The following is a 26,164-nucleotide window of genomic DNA, read 5'->3' as shown; positions in this document are numbered from 1 at the left end:
TGCATCACTATTTCCCTTTCATGTGCGTGACATGAACGCCACCTAGAAATTCCTTTTTTTCTATTGCAACTGCTTGATAACATGGATTTCTCAATTTGCTTGCATTCGCACACTTTGGTTTGCCACGCGACGTCTCTCGCGACTTTCCACCCTTGAAAGAAATAATGGTATAGCTCTAAAAAACTCCCTAGGCTCGAAACATCTCTGGGCCTGCGCTTTGCCAACACATGGCATGCTAGCAAAACTTTTAGAGCCTTCCTTTCCTTTTGCCTTTGAAAACCACGAGGTGCTGACACGTGGAACTCACGTGCACCTTTGGGAGAATAAGAAGTTGCAAACTTGCTAAAAACCGCACCATGTTGACACATGGCGTGCTCATACCTCCTCTTCGCTAGCAACAACTAATTGGTCTCAACTTGGCGAGATCATAAATTTCCACTCGAAACTCAAAATTTGAAACCGCTTACACCGTCAGAAAGATCTCCAAAATTTCTAATTCCAGTCCCTTAACACGATGCCTTCAATTATCAAGTTAAGGGACTGATGATAGTATTGACCCCAAATTTCACTCTGAAGGCCTCCAAAAATATAAATTACTAAAACATAGAAAAATACCAAAAATTGGATTTTTGATTTTTCTCATCTCTGGTCACTCCATCACTTCTACATGGCTCTAGATCTCTTTCGGACTTATTTTGACATGTTTCTAGCAATTCCTTGAGCATAAACATGCAAAAGATGTACATTTTATCTACAGCTCTGGTGACTCACAAGGGACCTCTGCTTGCGGAGGTTGAACCCAAAATTATTGGTTCATAGACCAAAAGCCTTATCTATGCCAAAAAAAAATTCCATCTTACCGATTCATTTGAAATTTCTCAAGTTGGTTCTCAATGATGAATCACAAGGGCACAAAAAATGACAACATTAGAAAGCCAACTACTTTAGCTATCCATTGGGCACAGAGTCACTAAAAGGATCCACAAAACATGTGCACTATGGCACTTGGAGGAAAGTTGAAAACTAAAACATGCATTCTCTTAAGGAGAATATAGCATGTGCAATCGCACTTATTAGAAGGGAAAAACATCTAACTATTATGTACAAGATCTCCAAACTGTGTAAGGAAATTAAACAAAGCCATTGACTGACTTATCAAAGTAACTTCTCTCTCTAACCAAATTATGATGCTTTATATGTTCCTGGACAATCAGTTGGAAAGGAAAAAATAATAAGCATCCAACAAATTGTTGGAATGCGTCCCAAAGGCTAGGAACAATGAAGCTCACCCATTTCATAGTATATTCTTTTTGTAGTGAATGGGTAAGAGAATCTCTCTCTTCTTGATGATTTTTTTCATACTTGGGGACAAGAATGACCAAGGGTGACTTGTAGTTCTCCAGCTGAGCTAGATGTCAGATAGGGCATCCTCTTGGAAGTGCCAAGTTTAAGCAATCAATATCTAATTTACTATTACGCTTTGCTTCCTTGATGTCTTGTTGACCAATAGGGGTTGGTCCTGATGGCTCATTTGTTGGTACATGAACCTCCTCTTGTTGTGCATATCCATAATGATAATCCAACTTAGGAGATGATGGTTTGATGTCAATAGATGAGCAAAAAACTTCTAACTCATCCCAAAATTGGTCTTTTTCGGTCTCCTCTATGCTTCTTTCCATGACATGGATCGCCCCTACTTCACAACAGTCCTCATGATGATCTATAGAGGCGTCAAGCTTCTCCTTTTGTTCAACCCTATGAGATTTCTCATATTCACATGATCCATTGTGCTCTTCAGCATCTACTTGCTTCTTTAAGTCTTCTACCACTATAGAAATGGAGAAGTCCTCTTCCTCATGGTTAATAAAGAAAGGAAGCTCATCAAATGAGGAATAAATCCTCTTCTTCATTTTTCTCCCTTATCTGGTTGGTGCCTTGCTGCTACAATTGTCCATCTTCATTTTTCTCTTATGGTAAGGGAAGCTCTTTATTCTTGCAATCATATGGAAGCTCACTACCAACATGCTGCTCTTCCTTGTTTCCTCTTTCGTGAGACCATCAGCCCTCTAAACAAACGGTCCACCCTTAAAAAGTGAAATGGTATCAAGGATAGAGAGTTGATGGGGAAATATTTTTCACAAAAGAGATGGAGGGGGCTCATTAGAAATCATCCCCTGTTTGATGCCCATGGTTTCAAATTTAGGAGCTCCAGTGGCTAATTTCTTCTCTTGCATGAGTTTTTTTCCCATAGTCACTACTTGTATGATCTCTTCTTCCCTAGCAACAACTTGCATTGCAAGAAACTGCTCTTGTCATTTTATCTGAACCTTTGCCTATTGTCATTGAATTTGAGCCTTGTAAGCAAGTTGATCTTGTTGTAGGTGATATTCTTGCTCCTCCTTAACAACCCTCAATTGTTCTTGGAAATTGAACATAATTTCTCCACGGCGAACATTTTCCAAGTATCACATTTTGATGCTGGGGGAAAGGATTGGCATGTTGATGGGAGATAAAATAAGCCTCGTTTGGTTGTTGGTAAGCATATGTAGGTTGCACATGGGTGGGTGGGAGGCAAGCACTAACAAATCTCTCATAACATGTTGTATCAAGGGAATATGGAACAAAACTAGGAGCATATCTAGCCTGATATTGTTGATAGGGAGGTGAAATGCTTGTATTTCATGGAAAGGAGGTGGAAATATGCATTGTTCATAATATCCTTCCATACTAAAGCATAAGGAAAGCAAAAGATTTGTAGATGATGTTCTAAACAAGAGCAAAAGGCCTGCTCAAAATAGAGAATGAGGTACATACCAATAGAATCACCCAAATGATTTGAACTTGCAGAGTCATCAAGTGCTTGCAGAATACCTCCATAAGGCTTAAAACACTGAAGAATGCACCAAATCTCCAACGAGTGATGTAAAGCTCACCAAACTCGATCCCGTCGGGCATGCTAGAAAAACTATTGATCCCCAAAATCGGCTTTTGCCAATTTTCAAGGGCAATTTGGGAAGTTCACAGGTGTGGGACCAAATCTAACTTGTGAAACAACCTAAGGAATTTTAGAAGTTGGCTCTTTGTATTCCAGAGGGCATAGAAAGTGATAGAAATATGCAAAAGAAAATAATTTGCAAACCTATCCTAAAGTGATACGCCAATTTTTAACCAGGTTCACCTTCATTTATGCATAATGTAATCCATAACCATAAAAAATTTATAGAAATCTCAAAAGAGCACATGCATGATTTGAAATTTTGAGATACAACCATAGGGTTATAAATTACATAAGCAAGATTAGAAATAGCGAGAAACAAACAACTTCAGAATATTAAACACATAGCACCACATCCTCTTCATTGATGGAGAGAACAAGTTACAAATGTCATTTTGGCACAGTCTAAAATATTCAAATCCTACCCATGAGGAACATCTACTAAGGTTTTACAGAATTGAAAAATGCTTCTACCACTATGTTTACTAAAACTTGGTGAAAATATGAACCCCATTTTACAATGAACCCTCGGGTTTATATAGAGAAAACCTCTTTGATCTAGAGTGGTGATTGTAGCCAGATAGATTTCTGCATACTCGCCATGTGTCCATCACCATCATGGCAGTTGTTGTAGTTGTCCAGATCGTAATGAACCCTGCATCATTATTTTCCTTTCATGTGTGCGACATGAACGCCACCTGGAAATTCCCTTTTTTCTGTTGCAACTTCTTGATAACATAGATTTCTCATTTTTCTTGTGTTTGTGCCCTTTGGTTTTGCTACACAATGCCTCCCCGCGACCTTCCATCCTTGAAAGAAATAATGGTGCAGCTCTAAAAACTCCTTGGGCTCGAAACATATTTGGGCCCACACTTTGTCGACACGTGGCATGCCGATAAAACTTTTAGAGCCTTCATTTCCTTTTGCCTTTGAAAACCCTACAATAAAATGAATTATTTTTCCACAATCCATGATAATTGTTATTCTTGCTTCTGGTTTTGATGCAAAAAATTACACAATCAAAACCAAAAGCAAGAATAACAACCCCACCATGCCGACACGTGGCACTCTCATCCACCTTTGGGATAATAAGAAGTCACAAACTTGCTAAAATTATGCCATGTTGACACATGGTGTGCTCGTACCTCCTCGCTAGCAGCAACTAATTAGTCTCAGCTTGGTGGGATCATAACTTTCCGCTTGGTACTCAAAATCTGAAACCGCTTACACCATCGGAAAAGATATCCAAAAGATCTAACAATGGTCCCTTAACATGAAGCCTTCGGCTATTGAGTTAAAGGATCGATGATAGTCTTGAACCCAAATTTTGCTTCAAAGGCCTCCGAAAATACAAATTACTAAAACATAGAAAAATACCGAAAATTGGATTTTCAATTTTTCTTATCTCTCGTCACTCCATCATCTCTGCATGGCTCCAGATCTTTTGGGCTGATTTTGGCATGTTTCTAGCATTTCCTTGAGCATAAACACGCAAAAGATGTAGATTTTATCTACACCTACTAAACATAACAAATATATAATGAGAAGTGCTTAGAAAGAATTTTAAAATTGAGCATATGTGCATCGCGTTTGAAGGAAATATCTTTAAAAAATAGTAAACGTAAAATTAAGAGGACAATGATGAGAGTTTTTACTTCTTATATGATAAAATCTCCAACTATGTGTAAAAGAATCCAATCAAATGGATAAGATGCCAACTTGGAATTTGCTCACGTTGAATAAATATTTTCCTCTATAGGTAGTATGATAAATAATCTCTTCAAGATGAGAATGACTAAGGTTGTCACTCCATAACACAACATACAAAGGAATATTGGTGACATATATGACCCCCTCCTATTCATTGTATACAAATGATGCAAAGATTTAGAGAAGATAAAAAAATATAAGCATCATAAATCATGTATTATTGTGAAAGATATCATTATATGATAATAAAGTAAGAACATGAGTAGGAGATTATTGTGAACCTGTGGATAATAAATGAAAGAGGAAAGACGCCTCCTAATGATTTCCTCCAATATAAGCATTTAATAAGGTAAAGATGACCCTAAAAATTAGATAGGGATCATATAGTCACAAATAAGTTGTAAAATATATGGGTATGACATAGATCATTAACATGGAATCATATATATGATAACAATCATAACCATGAAATTATATGATGGAAACATGATAATGGTCATAAACATGGGTTCATAAGATAGAAACATGAATAGAACTAAAAACATCTAAGACAAAATGAACATAGTATATGAGCATTAAATAATCATATGAAAATACTTGTGTATCATAGCATAAGATGTAAATAATAAAACTTTAGGATCATGATGAAGGTAAGAATAATACTTTAGTAAACAAGGTATATAGATAACATCATAATGATGAAACATAAATGGTACATAAACATCATAAAGCATGTAATATAAGAACATGACAAGAAACACATCATTAACTAAGGTGGTAAATGTAGGACATAAGAAACATAGGAAGTTGCAAAGTAGCAAGGAAACATGTGAAAACATAGATGGTAATAATAGAGCATAAGAGGACATAAACATGAGCCATAGCATATGAGCCACACATGGAGCTTAGGGAAGCATATTAGATAAATATAGGATAATGATAGGAAATATGACCCTTGAGTAGGGAAATAAAGCATAAAGAAAATGAGAATAAATGATGCGCAAAACATTGCATAGACAAAGGCCAAAGTGTTAAGAACACACATGGTACAAAGTAGAATTAAAAAGGAGGATCACAATATACATGACATAAGTAAAAGGTCTAAGTAGAAAAATTTCAAAACACAAGGAAGAAGTGACAATAGCAACATATGTTTAAATTCACCTGTGTCAAGATGAACCATTAAAGGTGTCTTTGTGTCATTTACATGCTAACTAGGTACTTGGAAATAATATAAATCCAATAACATAAAAGAAAAGCACTAAATGTAAGAGAGATGTGTGAATGTAACTATCAATGAATTAGTCTCCATCAAGTGTATTTATAATATTATGTCAAAATATTGCTAAAATTAGTGCCTCTAAGGGATTACTTGTCATTATAAAGTGTGCTCCCATTAACAACAATATGATGTAAAGATTCTGAATGTGACACAATCTTGGAAAGAACCAATTTAGGTGCTATATTATGTGCTTTTTGTTTTGTCTCATATGTGACCTAAACATATGGTATGCTATGATCAACAAGACAAGTAGACTAACTAAAATTAGAAGTATCCTCATTATGCAAGTCCTTAATATGGTTATCCTCAACTTGTCTTATCATTTTATCTATAAGATCTTGAATATGATGTCTGAGTTTAATGTATCTATTCATGGAATGTCCATGTATATGATGATAAGCAAAAAAATATCTAGATTTGCATGGGGAAAACTAAGACATGTCCATTGGCTTAATTAGAGGTAAAGTAACAAGACTGTGTGACAAAAGTTGTAATACAACATGTGTAGGCTCCATTAATGTTGTGAATACTCTAAATTTATTTCTTTGATTTGTTACGATAACTATTAAGTACATCTTCATTGCCCCATTTATCTAAATATTGAAATAATATTAACTCGTGAACATGAGGGAAAGTGTTAGAAATATGCTCATATATTTGTGAGGATCCTCCAATAAGGCGCAATCACGTACTTTACATAACTAGCAGTTGCACGCAATGTGCGCACAACAGGAAGCTGATAGACAGAGGTTTGCTAAATTGATTGAAGGATAGATCATATGAGGACAACATTTGTAAATTGTACCTTTAGCAAGTGAAGCGAAGGAAAGCAGCATAAAAGAAGAATAATGTTCAAAACATAAGAAAAAACCAGTAATGTTGAAGCTGAACCTGATTAGTCTTTTCCCAAAAAGAGGTAAGTTAATGATGTTGTCTAACGGTAAAGATAGAAATTAATAAAGTTTCTCTTCACATGATAATGAAAGCCCTTTTAAAATTTGGATCTAATTTGATTTGATTTGCTTTTATTTTAATTTCACTGTTGTGAACTATGATTTTAAAGTGAGCAGGAACCATTTAGCCCTCTCACTTATCTATTGAAAAAAGACAGTAGTTAGGGCACACCATACATCAAGTATCCGAAAAAGTAAAGCTATAAATTCAAGTACATAAAAATTCTAACATGGGTTTTACAAGCAGCTAAAACAATGCATTCCAAACTAAAATATTAAAACTATAAATTTCAGCTTTCATCTCTCGTTGAAACCCTAGACACCTTACGAAAGATAGGTCAAAGTGTAGAGGAAACAAAAACTCAAGTAAAGTAATTAGAAGAATTTTAATATGTTGAAAAAAATATTGCCCTTTATCATGAATGTTTCTGTAGCAAGATATAACAATGGAAATTTTTTGTATGTATATCATGTTGAGCAACCTTATAGGCTAATTCAAATTTGAGAAATCATAAACATAAATACATAAGAACTTTTTACATTGAAACTGCAAATGATTTTCTAAAGCCACATGTTGATGTTGCATTTTGATTTGTAAATGAGGAACTCCCACTAATTAGAGCATCATTGTAGTCCAATTGCATGCCATATAGGAAAAGAAGACTTTTAGGATCACAAACAACATTCACAACACAAATTGAGTCAATGCCAGCTCCAGGGAAGTACAAAACAACCACTACATTCAAAATACAGGGAAAGCGTAAATCACAAAAATGATTTCATCTATGCAACCTTCATATTACAACATTCTAACATTGAGCAGCACAACATTTTACACCACTTCGATGAAATAGAAGAGAGTAAAACAAAAGAGGAATTTCAATTGTGAAGCAATACAATGAACATTCATTATATATAGAATCAATCAATGGAAGACATAGGGGCATACCATACTGTCCATCTTTGATGTCAATTGCTACATATTTTGATGGTTTAATTTTGCCAACAATATCAGTTTATTACAATAATTTAGACTTATATCACCTAACAGTCTACTTGAGTAAGTTTTCTCTTGGAAAATTCAACTCAATAGAATTCTTTGGGTTAATACATGATGAATATGATAATTTTTTCAATGACATTTACCATGATCTATATTACTAAATCTTAAAATAGATAGATTACAATACACTTGCAATCTTTGTAAGAAAATACTTGCGACAAAATTTGCTAAGAAATGAAATTGTTAGTCAATATCTGCATCTTTGTCTTCCTTAACCATTTGCTTGTCTCTATCAACCCAACACTAATTTGTCAGAACTACCCAAAAATTAGAACTAAATATTATTCTAAATCATTGAAATTCATTAATTATAGATCACAAAAGGAAATCATATTGTAAAGAGTTTGCCCTGTTTTATTGTAGATTAGAAGCAATTGTATTACATCCATAGCAATTTAGTTGTCCTTGTGTTGTCTTTGTGCTTTCTTTATGTTGTCTAGTGTTGCTTCCTTTGTCTTGTGTTCCCTTTTTGTTTTGGCTAGGAACTGTTTTATGTGTGGGTGATCAGACACTGTTGTTTTCTGCCTCTTTTATGCTTTATCTTTCTCTTACTTTGTAACAAGATTCCAGATTCCTTTCAAAAACCTATTTTTAATTAATCAAAACAAAGGAAAAACTGCAAAGTAGCAGTGAAGAATACCCTCAGCAATCTCTTCTTTCTCCCATCAAAGATCGAGATAATGCAAAGCCTTCTTCTATTTTCTTAATGCCATCTTGTAAACCCCTTTTTGTAAAATTACAAATACAAATCAAAGTTCAGCCATTCTGACAAATTGACAAAGAGGAAGATACGTTGAAGCAAACTTATTGTTTTGGAAACACGAATATTGCAGGGTACTTGGTATGCTTTATGCTATACAAGGCATGGGGAAATCAAGAAAAATACAACTAATCTCATGTTGGAATTGAATATCAATTGGAAGTATAGATTTAAACCAAAGAGATGTGCCTCATATCAAAACCATGCAAACTAGTACTAATGTTAACAGTTGAGATGAATTCATAGAAACTGAAAATAGAGAGATCAAGATTCAAACATCAACCCAAGATAAAATTTGTATTGCATACGTTTAATTAAAAGAGAAAAATTTGAAGAAATTGCTACATTGAAATCAAAGTTTAAGAGACAATATTACCAAACATAAAAAAACAAGACACACAACACAGCCAAATCTGAAGCCGGATTTTGAAGTGATTTGCTCTCTATGGAGACCAGCAAAGCATGCAATAAAACACTAACAAATAAATAGAAATCGAAAAAATGCTAAGCACAGTTTAAAAAGAGGGCGATAAGCATTGCATCTGCATATGGAGTGTAAAATAAAGAGAGCTTGTAAATGCATTCATGGAAGTACACATTTAAAGCCTAACCAGATAGGGCTACCAACCATGGCCTCAAAAAACAATTAATAATATTTAAAAACTTACGGCTATCAAAAGACTGACCTCCCGCCTACTGAAAAAATAATCAACGAAATCAACATACAACATAGTAAACATTTAGGGTTTTATGTAAAAAAAATCCACCATCATTTCAAGAAAAATGTGAAAAGATAATTTAATCATCCTTCCTTTAGTGTGTCACTTTTATGTATTACATGGAATTCACATTCAACTCTCAAACCTAAACTAAAAATCTAATCTCGTTATTTTTATTCAAAACCCAGAGAAACCCAGAGAAGATAGTTCCTCCACGGTAATGGAAAATCAAAAGAAAAACAAGAAAATAATAAAAACCCCAAAACATTGAAAAATAAAATGACAAGGAGTTATATTTGGGCTTACCCGGAAAGTGAGGTGTGCATTTGCAGGCGGTGTAGGATAACATTTATGCAAAACAACAGTGATATTGTGTTTTACCCTTGTGAATTGTGACAGTTCCACAAAACTTGGTTGAAGTTTAGTGTCTTGTTTATTTGAAAAGCAAACACTTCGGTGATGAAATATTTTTCCTTTTCTGTCAATAAAGGATTCTGACTATCCTACTTTAAGTGCATAGTGGAGTTGAGAGGAGGTAATTGATGGTGCTAGAGGAAGATGAATACGAAAGGGAAAAAGTGAGGCCATACTCCTTATTTAATTACCTACCAACTACTTCAAAATTGCTTTAAGGACTTTTATGCCTTCTATCAATTCTGGTTTAATAGTTTTGACAAAATATCAAAATCAAGGGAATGTGATTTGAGAAAAATCTGGTCCGATGCTTTTTGATTTGACAAAAGCTATTGAATCCCTTCACCTAGATTTTTAGAATGCCAATCTCACGTCATTTGACAGCTAGATTATCAGAACAACCATTATTAAGGTACAACAATAATTCACCAAAGGATGTTGTACAACACATATAACAAAGCATACAAGACAACTAAATTAATGCTTCCGTGAACAATGGATGGCGGGATAAAAAAATGACCAAAAAATTATATCACGTCGGCAAATTGTCACCGAAATCTATTTTCACTGGAGGCTCTATCAGCTTAATTAAAAAACAAACCTTGCATAGCCTTTTTCCAGCATCGGCAAACCCTCTTTCCGGACGTCGTGATGACAATTTCATGACATACTGACAATTTTCCAGGCAAGAAAGACCATTCTAAGAGCTTATCGGCTTAATTAATGATGACGCTTGAAATGCCTTTGGGATTCAAAGAATGGAAGTAAACCATTGATAAATATGCTTTAAAGTTCATTCTCGAAGGTGAATCTCATGTTAGTAGCTAAGTATTGAAATCAAATATGTAATTCATAATTGACATGTGTTATTCTTACTTGCATTTCATAGCTTGTTAACAATATTTGTCTTATGCTCAATATTATAATGAATATGATTAATGAAAGTGCTAGCCAAATCCAAAAAGGGAAAGATAGAGGTATGCAACAATGAATAAAATCATGTGAATACAAGACCAAATAATCTTATTAGAAACATTTTGCAAGCAACTAATGCCCATGAAAATAATAGAAACATATAACTTGGAAATTCTTTAGATGAAGCAATCAATCCACCTCAACTAATATAATTTGTAAAACTAAATGTCACAACTTCACTTGGTGAAAGATAAATAAATGTCATATGCCAAAAAATTATGCAATATTTCTTTGATAGATATATCTATTTAGATATTTGCTTGTAATCATCAATGCAATTTTTTATTGTCAATCTTTTTTTAGGTTAGAACATCTAAGCTATTGAGGTTTGATCAAATTGCAAACACATACAATACTTACAAAACACCAATATATTGCATTCTTTTCTAGGGTAAAAATAAATAACCTAGAAACCAATATTATAACCTTTAGTAGTTCTTATATCACCAACATATTAACAATCAAAATAAAATATTTTTGTTAGTAGCCATATCTTAGTCCATTTAGTATATATATATATATATATATATATGCTCATAATCATGCAAATTCTCATCATCCTCAATTTCCTCTTTTGATTTCCCCTATATCTCTTTATCTCAAGCCACAACTCTAGATGTAATATATCAATTATATGTGCAATATCATCCCATAGTTTAAAACTTCATAGAATTTATACTTAGGAGTCTATGTAACCACAGTAACTTGAAAAATAATATAAAAGATAGTGAACTCACTACAAGAGTGCATAAAATACCTTATTTGACCTAAAACATTTCATCATTCTTTTCTTTCCACACATGTCATCAAATTCTAGGTTATAAAATAATCCTAAGATTGTTTAATTATTTATCAAAACGTCTAATGTAACCAAAGAGAATTTCATGTGGAGGAAAAACTTACTTATTATATTGGCTTACAACATCACCCTAATCCATGCATCATTTATTATTTGAAATTTGACACTAAAAAAGAGCCATTGTCTCTTCTATATTGTAGAAGGGAAACAAAAGGAACAAGACCAAAACCATTTTAAAAAATCAAACAATATTTAAAACATGATTTATTTGATTCTAATCAAGTCGACTAGATATAGTTAAAAATAGATTTCTAGTCTCTATAAGACATTTTGTGATTCCACATACTATTCAAGGAATGGACAATCTTTTGGTTATTAATATTGATCCCACAAAAATGGGTTACACTTTTTGTCATGAACAAAACTTGTTGGTTGCCAAAAAAAATAAAAATAAGGCCCTTCAAACGAAGGAGAACCTTTGCTTGAGCGATTTTTTATGTTATTCGAACACCCCTCTTCGAACAAACACTTCAACATGGATGGGTTCGTTCGAAGGCCTTGTTAGCTAGATTTTTAATTATTTTAGGGGTTTTCATTGGAAACCCCTTCATTTGAAGGTATTTAGGGGTTTCATTGGAACCCCCTTATTTTGCACTTCTTTGCAACTTTCTTCAATTTTTTGCATTTTTAAGCCTTCAAAGCTCTAGTTGAAGGCTCAAATGGAACAATCTTGACAACCCAAAATGCAAGATGGTATTCCTCGAAGAAATATTTCCAAAAACTATAATTTTATTATATATTGAGTTTATTATGAATTTCTTTTTTTAATTTTACTAGCATAGGTTTCTCACCAAACATCAACTTCTATGTTCAAGGGATATGGAAAAATGGTAACCTAATTCAAAAAAATTGTGGAAAATATCTATGCCCTAGGTATTGATGTCCTCTTTCCAACAAAAAAAATAAAATTGAATTTTGATACATACAAAATAAGTTATGAGTTCAAACATAAACCTATGTCTAAATTATAATTAGTTCAATTTCAAAACTTAATAAAATAAAAAATATTCAACATATCATTATGAAACCAATTGAATTCCCTACATATCGATGTTACAAATCTAAATTCGAAAGAATCAAATTTTATCCTTTGTAAAAAAAAGCTATGGGTTATAGAATGCATATCAAGTGCTCTTTATAAGTGTTGTTTGCTATTAAAAACTAGTTATTCAAGGATATGGAAAAATGAATACAAATTGATTCAAGTATTTTTGAAAAAAAATAATTTGAATCTACAGACAAAATGCCACAAATCACTAATTTACATCATCTTCAAATTTCTAACAAATTAGTAGTAATAGGTGTCAGAAAGTGAAGGTTTTTTTTCAAAATGTTCATTTTAGTGTCAAAGTTGGCCAAAAAGTGTAACCCACTATTGTGATCATTTTAAAAACTCAAACAATATTTAAAACGTGATTTATTTGATTCTAACCAAGTCAACTAGATATAGTTAAAAATAGATTTCTAGTCTCTAGTGGACATTTAGCGATTCCACATACTATTCAAGGAATGGAGTGCATTTTGGTTATCATATATTAGTGTATGCGGGAAAAGTGGGCTGGTAGAATTTAATATGTAAAAATGTTGTTAAATACTAGTCCACACACACACACAGGACTTCTTGGTGCAAGCTATGGAGTAATAACGTATTACTCAGCTTCCCAAGGGGGTCCCATGGTTCTTTATCTCACAATGTCCCTCAAACCAATGTTTTTGCTCTCAGATCATTGAGCAAAATGGTTTAGGGATGGCAAATGTAAGAAAGAGGGATGCTTTGATTGATTCAAGTATGAGATGTGTTGTAAGCTATGTATGACTCTAGAAATGCAATAAACTAGATGATAAGATGACGAGATTAGTATGAATACTATCCTAGCATACTATATTTAATCTATGATTGAGCTAAATGATAAAGAAATTATTCTAAGCATGCATATTTAGTCTAATTTCTGATCTAAAAGAGGCTAAATGATGAGCATAAAAATGATATGAAAGCTTGAAAGAATTTGAGCATAAGTGTGATGCTTCAAGTTTGAAAGATGATTGTTTAGAATGGAGGAAGGAGAGCTCTATTTATAGCACAAACAGGGCAATGGATGGTCAAGATTGAATGGTTTAATCAAGGGTTGAGTTTGAAAGTTGGGGATCCATGTGCACAATTGGCACCAATGAAATGGTGACAAGTGTCAACATAGGGTTGGGTTGAGAGAAGAGGTTGGAGGCATTAAAGGCCTGAGAAGACCTCATGGTTATCTAAAGGCTAAGGGTCAAGTCTAAATTAAGATTACCCACTGGATTAAGAGTTAATCCAAGGATAAACCTTTGTGCAAATGATTAAGAGATAATCATGGTCAAAGCATTAATGGCCTGATGAGACCCTTGGGTTGGATAGAGGTTGAGTCAAAACAAATGTTTTAACCATGTGGGAGGGTTTGAATTAACCATTAATGGTTATTGGAGACTTTGGGGATTAAGTGGTTGAAGGTTGGAAGCCTTCAATGGTTTTCAAAGACTTTGAGGATTTTGGTGGTTGAAGGTTGAAAACCTTTAATGGTTATCAAAGACTTTAAGGGTTTTGAGAAGTGACTTCCCTTTGCTTAGGGATGTGACAAAGTTTAGAATAGGGGTTAGGTTAATTAGAAGTGATTAGAAGATTCTAGAAGGGATTAGAAAGGGGTTTGGGATTTTGCAAGTGGATGGAGGGATAATAGGTTTTAATTGAATTAAATGATTTAATTCAATTTGGTTGTAATTTGGGAAATCAAATAAAATAGATTTATTCAATTTGGGATAACTATTTAATTAAATTTGAATTTAATTAAAAGTGGATAGGGGGATTTAATTGAATAAAATGATTTATTCATTAAATGGTATAGCGAATTTAATTTAAATAAATTGAGTAATTTATTTAATTAAATAGAAGAATGTGGATAATTTAATTAAATTGGATTTAATTAAATAGAGAAATGAACATAAAATATTCATTTAGGAATATGGTCATTTTTATACGTCTACAATTAGTAAATATATATTCTTGATACCACCTTGCTGAGAGAAGATCCATCATTTTATTTTATATTATCCAACATCTTTGTGTTGAACCTTAGGCTAATAAGATAAATATACCAAAAATGGCTTTGCCTCGTAATAAAAATTCTAGTTTAGTTTAAATACTCCATTCACAGATAGATGCTTATTATTTGAATCAAAATTCCACTAAATAGGTTAGATGTTGATAAAATTGAGTTCTCTTTCATTAAAGTAGCTCATACCCAATCAATAAGTGCTTCACAGAGTCTGAACCCTCTAAATGCTATAGGAATCAAGTGAGCAAACAAGCTTGAAAGAAAACTTCTTAAAAAGTATAGAATGGGGATGCAAGCCTTTCTGACCTCTATTCTTTTTATGAACAAGAAGCTAATATTACTTCTAATCAAACTTGTTATAGTTCAAATACTTCTAAAATCTTTAATACCCACTTTATTACGAGAGTTATTCCCCAAATTTTAAATATTTTAAGCACAAACAACCCTTAATTTTTAAAAATAGACACCATTTCCAAGCCATGATGTTCTCAATTTTATTTCCTTTACCATCCAACTAAAAAAAAATTATAATCCTCTAAAACTTTTCAACTTGTGTACAATTGAGCAACCATTTGAAGGAATAATAGATGCTAAACAAAGACAATAGTGTTTGTGACAAACCTACACTCTACACTCTACTTGTCAATGAAATAAGGTGTTCATGTCATTTACTATTTTTATTTTCAATCTTATATATAATACATGCACTCCCACGTGACCTTAAGTGAAGAGTCAACAATAAAAGCAATGCTCAAGTAATTGAAAAAATTTTATGGACCACCCAATTCCCAACCCCATTCTATGAATCAAGGAGGTAGAGTGTAGGGAGTTGAGTTGGTTGTTTTTTCCCAAAATGAACACTTTTTTAAGAAACCGCTACCATCCTAGTTAAGGATCTCACAAGAGGTTGTAAAACCATGTCATGAATACCAAGGAGATACATTGGACACATTCCAACAATCTCCCCCTTAGTGTTACCTGAGAGGATTCAAACCTGCGACCTCACTCTAATACCAATTTTGGGGAGTTGAATTGGTTGTTTTTCACAAAGGAGCACCTTTTTAAGAAACCACTACCATCCCACTTAAGGATCTCACAAGAGCTTGTTAAACTATGTCATAAATCTTGAGGGGATTGTTACCTATTTTCACCACAAGCTCAATCAGGTAGAACTTTATTATGTTCACAAACAAAAGGTTCATTTTTATTCTGTTGAATTGCATTAATGAACTTTTAAAAGGAAAGAATAGAAAGATTACATTATCATTTCTCATTATGCATATGCATATGAAGTAGAGAGAGAACATAGATTTTATAAAAAGTAATCTTTATTAATATGAGTGTACAATGTCTCGCACAAGCCATGAGACTGACTGATATTGGTGCAAATGAAGAACATACTATATATTTGCAGATGCAAAAAGAGATCAATGTAAATGCACAAAAAGAAGGGTGACTCATCATTGCCTGAATGATGAGTCCTCTTTAATTGGCTCTAGATTGCCCAACTTGCATCTGGTGTGTTGCCTCCTCCCTGCCCCTAAGTACCTGCATTTGAGAAAATGTGTTAGAGAAATGAAGAGTCATCATTCTTTATATGCACATGCATTTGAAAACACATAATCCATCCCTCATGTGCATCACAACAACTAGTACAACATATAGACTTAGGAAAACAAATATCAAATCAAATTATCAAGGAGAAATCAAATATGCATTGTTTTTGTCTAACTTGTTTGCTTCATGTGTAGATAGAGGAAAGTGACATGGTTGTTTATTAGTTTTACATGAGTGGTGTAAAATGCGGCTCCCACAAGGGTTGAGCCCAACTCATTAAATGTTTATAATCAGTAGTGTCTCGAAGAGGTGTCAAGATTTTTCTTTGGGACATATAGTTATCCAGAATGATCATAATGCTCTGATAACCATCGTGTACTCAGGCAAAAGCTCGACACCTCAATCAAAAGAAAACTACTTCTCAGTACAAGTGTTGTTGCAACTACAATCACCTTCAATGATGCAACTCAAGAAAATGACATTGAACATATGAAGACACAGTGAAAAGATGAGAAGTCATACATCAAAAAGGGAAATCACTTTGTGCAATGACAGTCATAAAAAGATAGCATTCTTAAGAGGTTACCAAATTGCAGAGTTATGCAAGAAGAGAATAGTGAAAAGACCCTAAAGATGCCAATAATTGCAGAGTTATGCAAGCAATGAAAATAGTCATTTACCAAAAATAGTGAGCTAGGTCTTAGAGTAGGGTTTTACCATAAGAACAGTCAATTGTTTGGTATAGAGCCCTTCATAGATGCAAAGGCAGTGATGAACATTTTTTATACAAAAGAAAAAATTCATTGCAACCACTGTAAAAGTGCAAAGGGGAATGATTGTGATCCATGAAGAGAAGAATAGTCTTCAAGCCAATGAGAAACAAATGTTCAGTTACAACTACAATAGGGTCACATGATAGTAAAGGAAAACTCCCTGTGAAAGTCTTAGTGAAGCGTAGGAAGTTAGCCTTTCATAAAAATCATTTTTGCAAGCATGCATTATGGAGTTGTGAGCTATTTTTATTTTCATTGTTGGATTTTTGTGAGTTCAATATCAAAGCAAATCATTTTCAATCATTGGTGGATCACCTTTTTAGTAGTAGTTTCATTTTATGCATATCTTTTTACCCAAAGGTCTACTCTCACAATAGGATACCCACTTCCTAAGAGTAGTCCCATGTTTCACAGGATTGCAGGCATTTCATATTTGCATAAGGGGCAAATCCCCGTGACAATAGTTTTTGGCACGTCCAGTGGGACAGTTGGACTTTACAATTCATAGAAGGCCACCGTACGTTGCCTTGGTGTGTGCAACAACATAAAAAAAATTACACCTAGCGACTCACAATCTTTGGTTTTTAGCAGTCCAACCTTTTAGCTTATGATAAAATACCAAACTAGACAAAGTACAACCCCAATCAATCATTCCTAGCTATCACCCCAAAAAAGGAAGGCTAAAGTAGTTAATAAGGTTCTAAATCCAGCAAGTAGTGTTCTGCCTATTATTCCTAATTTTCATATCCTATTGTTACAACTTATAGTAACCTGTTGTTTGTGAATTCTTCTAGTCAAAACACAACAAATACTACTAGCTCCAGCAGTGCTGATACTTCAAGAAGCAACATGGCTCATAATCATCCTCTTAGGAACCAACCATTTGTGCCTTTTAATAAAGTGATTCCATTAAATTTGGTTCAGCGGATGATATACCAGCTACAACACTTAGAGGTCTGTCATTTTTCATTAGTGAAGATCATACAACAGCCATAGAGTATATTAGAGATGTGGCCTCCTTGTGTGGAGTGCATCACATTATTGTAGAAAATGTTGCATTTAGGATTTTGGCAGCTTCTTTCAAAGGGAAAACCCTTCAGTGGTTCAAGGGTTTACTTGTGAATTCAATAGCTACATGGGATGAGCTGGGACAACGTTTGAACAAACATTTTGAAGACAAGTCGGATCATCTTTCATTGGTGGAGCAACTCACTACAATCAAAAGGGCTCCACATGAGCATATGATGGACTTCAACTATCAGTTTCAAAGGACATGGAATCAAATTCTGGCATTGGTAAAGCCCTCTAAAGACTATGCTTTCCTATTTTATCTAAAGGCTTTAAATAGTGATATTGCACTTATGATTCAGTCTATAGGGGAAACACTTTACCAACAACATTTGATGTTGTTGTTAGGGTTGAGAATAGTCTTATTCAAGTGGGGAAATGGCACCTAGGCCTCCTATGCCATTTTTGTTGATATACAACCAATAACTCCTGTAATCCCACCTATTGTAGTTGTTGTTCCTTCACTTCTAGCATATAATGACCAAGTTGTAGCTCAAGAGCATGTTGTTCCCAACCATTTGCAAAAATTGATAACCATTAAGGAGCAAAATGCCAATATGCAAAAGACTTTGCAGAATTTTAGCAATGAGTTGGTTAGTTTGAGAAGGTAGAAAAATTAACCACCTTACCAAGCTCCTTATCAAGCTTTGTACCAACCTAATCCTCAACCTCAAAGGAGAAATCCCAACCAAAGGCCTTTCTAACAATACAATCCTAACACACCCAGCTCTTCTAGGGAGATTGTGTCAGTCCAGAATAACATGGTAGCTTATTTTGAGTGGTGTTACCCTTGCAATTAGCAACATAACCAGTCTACTTGTTCTAATCATATTCATAATCAAGAATTAATGATGCAAGATAGTGTTGCGGTTCTAAGAAATCCATCTCAAGAAATTCATGAACAACAGTTTGCACACATGGAGCAAGATAGTCCGGATGTCACCTTGATGAACTGGCAAGGTGAGGAGTTTTGTGGGGTCAATCAACCACAAAATCAGTCATATACCCCTATAGCATCCAATACAAGATCAAAGAAAAGGGTTGTTGACATGGGGCAACAGACTGATAAAGATAATAATCAACATTCTACAAGTATGCAAGACCAAAGGGGGTCTAGTTCATCTCAAAATAAGCAAATTCTTCAGAGAACACAACCTGTGGTGGCCAAGGATCAGCCTAAAATCCAACCACAACCAACATCAACACAAAAAGATATTGTTGTTACTAAGGGACAACAGAAGGTTAGTATGAGTTATTTTAATATTATAGACCAATTAAAGAAGACTCATGTTATTGTGTCAATGTGGGATTTCATAACTCTACCTGGGCAAAAAGATTTGTTACATGATGCTTTGTCTAACCTTTCCTTGTCTACTCAGCTTGCTAATCAACAAGCTTCTAACGGTGTACTCACTAATAATCCTCAGCAGAAGAGTGAAGAGCAGTCACAACAGTCCAAGGTAATCGAGCCACCCCCCTTCTATGTTACTTTAATAATTGGCCAACACCTAGTACATAACTGCATGATAGATTCAGGTGCAAGTAGTTCAGTCATGCCAAAACAACTATTAGATATATTAGGACTGACTTATGAGCCATTGAATAAGGGAGTAGTTCAATTAGATGGGACTGTTGTAAACACTCTTGGAGCTATCAAAAATTTGAGTCTTACCCTTCATGATTGTCCCAACTTTTCAATCCCACGTGACATATTTATCATAGATTTACCACCTAAATTTTCTATCTGCCTGTCAAGAGACTTTACAGCTAATTTGAGGGTTATTTGTCTTCTGATTGGTCACATTTGTTCTTTAGGACAAAGTATGGGACTAAGGTCACTATAAAATCAGAAGCCTTGGCTAATGATCACATAGAGCCATATGTCCCCAGTGTTGTACATGTGAATTTGGTCATTCGCGAGGAAGAAGACCAGCCTATTCCATGAGATCCAAACACCCCTATTTATGATATTCTTGATATTATTTTGGATGAATGGGCATCTGAAAATATTAATGAAGATCCCTTTAAGCATATAGATGAGGTAAGCCTTGGAGTCTATATGTTTCATGAGCAAGGTCATGTTGTCGCAAACTTGGTTAAGGATGAAGGACAACAGGATGACCAGCACTCAAATGAGCTTTGGAAGCTCTATTTTGATGGGTCAAGGAGTAAGAATGGTGCTGGTGGTGGTTGTATGTTGGTTTCTCCTAATGATGATAAATATTATATAGCTTTCAGGTTTTCTTTTAGCTGTACCAACAACACAATTGAATATGAGGCCTTGGTTCATGGCTTAGAATGGACAAAGAAGAGAGGAATCAACTATTTGTAGGTATATGGTGATAGTGAATTGATTGTCAACCAGGTAAGAGGTCTCCATACCACTAAGAATGACCTTTTGAAGTCTTATAAGCATGGGGTATGGGATCTTATAGAAGATTTTCAAGCTTTTAATCTGCTATCTATTCCTAGAAACCTTTTTTAAGCATGTTGATAGACTGGTTGCATTAGGAGCTCAGTATGATATCCCTAGTGATATCAACAATACTAAGGAGCAATAGTATGTTAAAGTAATTGTTAGGTCTTCTATTCCTAATAATTTTAACCATTGGCAAGTTTTTGACTGTGATCAGCAAATCATAAATTTTATAAGGGAAGAGGCAAAATTCTCTAATGGCAATCAAGAGAAGCTCAAACAATAGTATGAAAATCAAATTATACAACTGAAATAAAATAAGTTACCCAAGGGATTGGTCACCTTGGAGTCAATATTCAATGATGATGATCAACTGAGAAAAGAAAAATCTAACTTACAGATCAAAGAAGAGCACTATGAAAATGTTGAAATTGTCAAGGACAAGCTGTTAAAGCTTGGCAAGGTATGCACATTAGAAGAAAGACATGCATTTATTTTACTTTGCCAAGAGTTTAGTGACATTTTTTGCCTGGCAATACTCTAATTTAAAAGGCTTTGATCCTAGCATTGCACAACATACCATAGAGTTTGAACCAAATGCTAAACCTATGAGGCAAAAATGGAGGCCTCTTAACTCGAAGCTTGAGCCCCTCGTGGTTAAAGAACTTAATAAGCTCATAGAAAGAAGTATGATTTTTCCTATTAAGCACATCTCTTGGGTGTCAAACCTTCTCCAATTGAGGAAAAAGAATGGTGAAATCAGACTTTGTGTTGATTTCAGAGACCTCAATAGGGCCTCCCTTAAGGATAGATACCCGCTGCCCTCCATGGAGCAGACCTTCAAGTTGTTGTAGGTTCTGAGAGGTTTTCTTTGCTAGATGGCTTCTCAGGTTACAATTAGGTTTTAGTGAAGGGGGGGTCAGCTTACGACATCATTTACAACCAAATGGGGTACTATGGCATACAAGAAAATGCCATTTGGTTTGTCCAATGTTGGTGCTACTTTTCAGTGTGCCATGGATATGGCATTTCAAGGTTTAATGTATAAGTTTGTACTTGTTTATTTGAATGACATTACTATTTATTCTAGAAATTCAAATGAATGTTTAGCTCACTTGAGGAAGATCTTTGAGAGCTGTATGGAGTTTGGTATATCTCTCAACCCAAATAAATGTGTGTTTGTTGTTCATGAGGGTAAATTATTGGGATATGTTGTCTCTAAAGAAGGTATTACAGTTGATCTAGAGAGGTTAAGTGCTATTCTTTCTCTTCCCCTACTAGCACACAAGAAGGTCTTATAAAGCTTCTTGGGTAGGATAAATTTTGTTAAAAGGTTTATTCCAGATATATCAGAATTATTAAAGTCTCTAACCTCTATGTTGAAAAAGAATGTTCCTTTCAGCTGGTCAAGGGATGGAAAGAGGAGTTCTGAGCTCATAAAGGAGGCACTTGCAATTGGTCCTACTTTGCTGAAGCCATATTTTTAAAAAGATTTCATTTTGTATGCATATGGCAACATTGATAGCATATCAATTATGCTAGTTCGAGAGAATGAACATGGTTCAGAACAACCATTGGCTTTTTTCAGTCAAGGTCGTAAATATTATGAAGAGAAGTATTCATTTGTTGAAAAACATGTTCTTGTTGTTGTTAGGAGTTTAAAAAAGTTTAAACATATGATGTCTAACAATAGAATTAAGTTGTTGGTTGCTCACCCGTCATTCAAGGAGTTTTTGTTGAGTAAAGATTTAAATGATAAAAGGGTTGGGTGGGTGACTAAGGTAATGGAATATGATGTGGATATAAAGGTCACTAAGTTGGTTAGAGGCAAGGGACTGTGTGAGAAGCTTGTTGGTGACTCAAACAATAGTGAAAATGTTGAAGAGCAAGTTGTTCTAGCTCTCCAAGATCAAGAACCAGCAATTGTGCATACTCCTTCTACTAGCTAGGTACAAGAAATGACTCATTTCCTACTCACTAGTGAGTGTCCTCAAGGATTGAGTAAGGCAAAAAGAAGGTATTATAGGCTTCAATCCATTCCCTATGTACTCTTTAATGGTATTCTATTTAGGAAATATTCTCATGGTGTTTTATTGAGATGCATAGGAGTTGATTGTTATCTTGTCATTCGTCCCTCATAACAAGAGTGAGTCGCCTTGCAAAATTTTTAGTTGAGTCTTTGTCTTTTAAAAATTCATTGGTTCTGTATATGGTGAAAATGGATAGCAATAAACAACAATATTGAAAGACTAAAATGGATTCAACCACCAAACCCTAGCCTAACAATGAACAAAGATCCACCATAACATATGAAGATAACCTAAGACAATGCAAATATAACTCAAAAATCACAAAGATTATACCATCACATGTCCACTAGGGTTTTGATCTCCATTCTTCCTATCTCCATTGATCTTGTTTGATATGCTTGCTCTCAGATTTTTGTATGCACAAGAGCTCAACAAAGAACGGAATGTGGTTGCAAGTATGATCGTAGTGTAGCCAAGTACTCCAAAATTAGTCATTAGTCATTAGGATGTGTCATTAGGGTTTTGGTAATGAAGAAAGCATCTCCTTAAATAGAAGACACAATAGAAAATGGAGGGTTAAGATTGAGAGGTGTAAAAAGAGAGGTCGGCTAGGATTAGAGGGTAGGTATAAGAAATACCAAAATAATGAAAGGGGTAGGTAGTGTAGGAAATAAGAGATGAATGACATGTGTCATGTGTAGAAAAAGATTAATGAATTAATTAAATAAATAAAGATTTATTTAATTAATAGAAGAAGTAGGACAATTAAATAAATAAAATATTTATTTAATTTAGGAAAGGGATAATTTAAATAAATAAATGTATTTATTTAAATGAGAAATAAGGCTAGAAGAGGATAAATGAATTAATTAAATAAATAAAGATTTATTTAATTAATAGAAGAATTAGGCTTAGATAATTAAATAAATAAAATATTTATTTAATTAGACATGACAATTTTGGGTGTCTACATTTTGCCCCTCTTTGAGACAATGCGGCTTGTCGCGTTGTTTCAAAGAAGATAAGATGAACTGATACAGAGTTGCCCCAGGATGGGAATGATATGCCCCCTCGAGAGATTGGATGAAAAAGTCTGGAAAGATTGCAGACAATCTCTCGATAAGAAAGATGGGATAGAATGGACTGATTGGATAAAGTGACAAAGTCACGGGATGAGGAAGACTGACTCGGGAAATGAGGGCGAGGGCTAGGGTAGGCTATAAGATAGACCACGGGCAAAAGACATCCTCATTGTCATTCACACCCTTACGAGATCACAGTGCAGAGCGAGAAAAGAGCAGCAGCAGTCAGCAGCGATGGCATTCGTTCATAGATTCGACCGTGTCCGCCGATTCCAGCGACCAGCCGATGCAGGAGAGCCAGTAAGTACCCGAAAACCTCCTCGTACTTTCACGCATTTCAAGTTTTGTCATAAATGCATGTTTAGGAGCAATAAATGCGCTAGAAATAGGGTAGTTTAAAAGTGCAAAAACGCGCAACCGCGTCTGTGTCAGCGCCAGGCGCGTCTGTGTCCAACAGGCGCGTCTGTGTCGGGTCCAGGCGCGTCTGTGCTTGGAACCGCGTTTGTGTTGAATGCGGACGCGTTTGTGAAATGTAGTAGCGTCTGTGCTTTTGAATAGCGTTTATGTCATGCAGGGACGTCTGTGTTCCCCGGTCGCGTTTGTGTCTGGCATAGGCACGTTTGTGTTTAGAAAGCGCGTCTGTGTTGCAGAGGCGCGTTTATGCAGTCTATAAGCGCGTTTATGAGTTAAAAGCGCGTGTGTGTTGAAAAAGTGCGTTTATGTGTTTAAATGCATGGTTTTAGTCCTTTAGGTCAAATCGGCAGTTCTGTGATGAACATACGCTGTCGATTGGATAAGCTGCTGAGAGGATGCACTCAAGCAGGTCCTCTAGGAAGATTAGGATAAATCAAGGCACTTTGTGATGAACAGGGAGCACCAGGATATGCAGCACTTTGTGATGAACAGGGAGTGCGAATGTGAGTGACACTTTGTGATGAACAGGGAATGTCACACACGTAGTACTTTGTGATGAACAGGGAGCACTACTAGGATAAATAGCAACACTTTGTGATGAACAGTGAGTGTCACTAGGGTAGATAGCCATATGCATTTGGGTAGCGAGTAGCATTTTGTGATAAACAGTGAATGCCACGATAACTGACAAGATTGATTTGCTTGACTGCAGGAGTACTTGCCGATGTTAGAGTCACGGGAGAGATTCCCATCGACTCAGAGACTGCGTCCAGAGTTGTCTATCCAGGACATGATTTCCATTGAGGAGATGGGTCTCACATATATGCTCTATGTGCCCGAGTTTCGGGCAAACATGGGTTTGCTGACTGCACTGGCCGAGAGATGGCACTCAGAGACATGCACGTTTCACCTGCCGATGGGTGAGATGACAGTGACACTGGAGGATGTATACAGGATATTACATGTTCCCATTGATGGAGAGTTGATCCCCTACGACCGTGACGGTGACAGGGAGGCCTTGAGACGGGTCTTTCAGGATCCTGAGTTGGAGATGCGAGCAGGCCATGTAGCCTGGGACACCATGACTGCCACAGGATTAGCATTGCCGGCAGTTGTTGGGGGAGTTATCAGTGGATACCTGTGTCCAGACAGGGCCACACGAGGATTGGCAGTGGGCTGGGGAGGGGCCTTGGAGACGCTGATGGCAGAGCACACTAGGTATGCATGGGGGCCATGTGTCCTAGCACATTTGTACTATGAGCTGCATCAGTTTGTATACCACGGATCAGTGGGGCTGGGCTGCGGTGTGACTCTCTTGCAGGTGTGGGCCTATGAGCACCTTCCAGTGACGAGGCCGATTCATTTCAGAGGCAGAGGACAGGGACAGAGTTTTGTTCATTTGTATGCGATGATTACATCCCAGCCTCGGATTGGGAGATTGGAGCACTGGAGGAGAGTCATTGACGATATTGACATGGTGATCTGGAGGCCGTACCTGGGGTGCGAGGAGTGGGGGGACGATGCACTAGAGCTGCCCTACACCTTCCGGAGCAGGTACCTGATTGGGCGGACGCCCTATATATTAGAGAGACAGCTGGTGGACAGGGTATGCAGGCAGTATGGCAGGATTCAGAGGATGCCGCGAGGCTCGGGCATGTATGCCCGTACTGTTAGAGATCAGGTGCAGTTTGGCCCACTGCTATCTTATGATCAGGCAGTGATGCAGCTAGCGGAGATGATGCCGATGCCATGGGACATGTGGCCAGAGGTAGATGATGCAGGGATGGACGCAGAGTACTCTGCGTACTGGGCAGAGCATCCATTTCCTAGATTGACGATCCAGCAGAGCCAGTGGATGGAGAGGGTGGAGGAGATGATGATGAGGGAGGAGGGGATGCAGGTAGGGGCCGGCGGAGGCGGAGGGGAGTGGTGGGAGAGAGACGGGTAGCACCTCGGAGGGAGGGAGGTCAGGAGAGAGAAGCTCCAGTGGTGAGAGGACGGGGTGGAC

The sequence above is a fragment of the Cryptomeria japonica genome, chromosome 3, assembly GCF_030272615.1.
Source record: "Cryptomeria japonica chromosome 3, Sugi_1.0, whole genome shotgun sequence".
NCBI classification, from domain to species: Eukaryota; Viridiplantae; Streptophyta; class Pinopsida; order Cupressales; family Cupressaceae; genus Cryptomeria; species Cryptomeria japonica.
This window is presented reverse-complemented; position numbering follows the sequence as displayed.